The sequence below is a fragment of the Zophobas morio genome, unplaced genomic scaffold (genome assembly GCF_036711695.1).
Source record: "Zophobas morio isolate AGI-343-1 ecotype UQ-CSIRO unplaced genomic scaffold, CSIRO_AGI_Zmor_V1 ptg000044l, whole genome shotgun sequence".
In the NCBI taxonomy this organism is placed as follows: Eukaryota; Metazoa; Arthropoda; class Insecta; order Coleoptera; family Tenebrionidae; genus Zophobas; species Zophobas morio.
The window spans coordinates 5,432,852-5,436,512 of NW_026972149.1; positions in this window are offsets into that span (position 1 = coordinate 5,432,852).

The following is a 3,661-nucleotide window of genomic DNA, read 5'->3' on the forward strand; positions in this document are numbered from 1 at the left end:
TTTTCATTTTCTGGGTGTTTTCAAGTTCTCAACAAAAGAAACTGAAATTCTGAAAATTCTAAAAATCAGAAACTGAAAAATCGAAATATTAAAAGACCAAAAATCGGCAAAATAACAAAATGAAAACAGGATTGTAAAATTAGAAGTCGAAAAATGGAAAATCGGGGAAATCGAAAAATCGCACAATTACAAAATTGCAAAATCGAAAGATTGTCCAATCGAAAAATAAAAAAATTAAAATTCGTGTAATTGAAAAATCGAAAAATCAGAAATTGAAAAATTTAAAAATTAAAAATCAATAAACTGAAAAATCCGATAATTAGGAAATCTGAAAAGTGCAAAATTGCAATTTTTGGTTTTTTAGGTTTTCAATTTCAGTTTTCGGTTCACGATTTTCAATTTTTATGGTTTCTTATTTTGAAAAACTTGAAAATTGAAAAATCAACAAATTGAAAAAACGAAACATTGGAAAATTTTATTTAAAAATTTAAAAATCGACAAATTGAAAAAACAAAAACACTAACTGAAAATCTCAAAACTGAGACATCGAAAATGAAAAATTGAAAAATTCGACATTTGAAAAAATCCAAAAATATAATAAATGAGAACATTTTTTCGATTATTCCATGTTTCAATTATTGTTTTTTTTATTCCTCGATTTTACAATTGTTTAATTTGAAAATGTTCCTGTTTTTAATTAAATTTCAATTAATCTTTTTATTTTTTGGGTTATCAATTCCTAAATTTCTTTTTTCAATACGATTGTGCAAAAAATCGATTTTTCGGTTTACCAATTTTTGGTTTTTTGGGTTTTCATTTTCAGTTTTCGGTTCTCGATTTTCAATTTTTGAGGTTTCTAATTCTGAAAAACATGAAAATTGAAAAATCAAGAAATTGAAAAAACGAATAATTGAAAAATTTTATTTAAAAAGTGAAAAACTTAAAAATCGAAAAATCGACAAATTGAAAAACAAAAACACTAACTGAAAATCTCAAAACTGAGACACCGAAAATGAAAAATTGAAAAATTCGACAGTTGAAAAAATCCAAAAATATAATAAATGAGAACATTTTTTCGATTATTCCATTTTTCAATTTTTGTTTTTTTTTGTTCCTCGATTTTACAATTGCTTAATTTGAAAATGTTCCTGTTTTTAATTAAATTTCAATTAATCTTTTTATTTTTTGGGTTATCAATTTCTAAATTCTTTTTTTCGATACGATTGTGCAAAAAATCGATTTTTCGGTTTACCAATTTTTGGTTTTTTAGGTTTTCAATTTCAGTGTTTCGGTTCTCGATTTTCAATTTTTCATCTTCTTGGCTTCCATTTCTCAATTTTTCAACAAAATACACTGAAATTATGAAAATTCGAAAACTAGAAAAACTGAGTATTGAAAAATTAAAAAACCAAAAATCGACAAAATTGAAAAATCGAATAATGGAGAAATCCGAAGATTGCAAGGGGGGGTGGGTGGGACTAGTACTTGCCAAATAACCTATCCTCCAAAAAAATAAAACTGTTCTAAGAAAAGGTACTACGTTTGAGATTTTATAGTTTTATACCTCCTAAATCTCTAAAGGCTAGAAACGAATTCGAAACCATAAAGTCGATTAAAAAAATTAAATCAAAAAATACGATTGATTAATTTGAGAATCAATCCGGTTTTTTGTTATTATATAGCCCATATAGATTGCAGTTGTCGAGGTTTTTCCTTTTTTATTAATACTTGTAATCTTTTATTCACTATTTTATATTTATCTAAATTTCCTATCTTAACATGAGTAACTTAGTGACAAAATAAACACTTATAAAAATATGGGGCAACGTTTAAGAGTTGCACAAAAGCATGCTAACACTCATTGTTTTTGATGAAAAAAAACTCTACTTGTTTTTGATTACTGTTTCATCACGTTTCCTTTAATTACTCGAGTAATTATGATTTTAATTACATTATTGTCTTGTATTCTGTTATACGCAGCGTTCGGTTGCTGCTACCAGGGAATGGAAATTACATTACACTGGATTTAGATGGAATTAAACGCGATTTTATTTTTGATTTGAGTCAATATTGATTTTTATACATTTATACGTAGAAAATTTGTAACCGCAAAACAACTAATTTCAAAAATCTAGCTCCAATTTTTAGTAGTTTTTCCAAAAAAAAATTAACAATGGACTGATACTCGATGTCTAACATTTGTAAAAACTCAGCTCCGATTGGTCACTTCAAGGTCTGTTTTGAGCATGCGCTTCGCACGAGGACGTCTTGTCAACAGTCTCAGCGGCGCCGACTTGTATTTACAATGATAAATAATAAAACTGATTATTTTTTTTTTAAGTAAGTTTTGCAACTGCAGCTCGTGCTGAAAAAATTTTAATCAAATAAACCAATTTCATACAATATTTGATTAGTTATTGAAAGATTACTACGTGATTAGTAATTTTTTTAATAATTAAATGTTTGACTATGTTATCTGTGCTCATGCAACTTTTAAAACTCATATAGATAAGTTAAAGAAATAATTTCATGATTTATAGATTTTTAAAACTCGTGGAACCACAGTTATGTATAACTTTTTTTTCTCTTTTCATATGATAATCACTGTTTAGAATTAGAATTCATTAATTATTACCAACTAAAAAGACATCAGCCTCCAATTTTACAAACTTAAATTACGACCCTTGTAAATTGATTCGAAACCGCAGCTAATATTGCCTCAAACCACAAGCACAATGGGGTCTCGACGTAGATAAACGTTCTTTCTCTTGAAAATATCCGCTTAAAATCTTTTGGTTCAGTCAGTAATGCAAATGCTATATTTTTCAAGATCGAGAATATTATTTTTAGAAATTTTGTGCTAAAATAAATGATTCGTATTATTTTTCCAGGCCGCGCTTATTATCTGATAAGATTATAATGCATTATTTTGAAACGCGTGAGTCAACAAAAGTTGCCAAAATTATTAGATCGTGTTTACATTGTAATTCGTTTATCAGTAATTAAACATTTGCAGATTAATTACTGCATTAGTAAATGTTAATGCAGTAGAAAATTAAAAGTGTGTGATACGGACTGTTACAGGCTAATTGGGTGTGAAAGAACAAATTGCTTATTACACATATATTTAATTATTACAATTAGCAGTTTAGTCTGATTTATTTACGTTAATTAATTCTAAAACACAACTGCCATTCAACGTCGGTTTGTTACAGAAAACGAAATTATGTTTGAATTTATTAGCTTAATGATCATTTTTGTGTCAACAGGTGCTAGATTTAATTTACCCGAAAACAATAATTTATCTTAAGTCTATTTACATTTTATAATTTAGATTTTTATTTGATTTTAATGGTTTACGTAAAATGTGTTTTATAAACAAAATCCACGACCGGAAATAATTTCAGAGGTGTTAAAATCACAGGTGTATATTTTGTCAAGAACTGTGGTGAACCCATGCGATAAGAATGAAAGGAATTTATCGATCCTTATTTCGTGTGATTCATAATAATTTCACAAAAAAATCATTACATTCCAGCGTGAGATAAATCAATACATTCTTTAGCGGTGTTTTATTCCGGAAGAAATCAATAAGCGACAACGAAACAAGCATTGTTAACTTTTGGTTATTAAATATGTAGTTGTAGTGGATAGAAAGGTA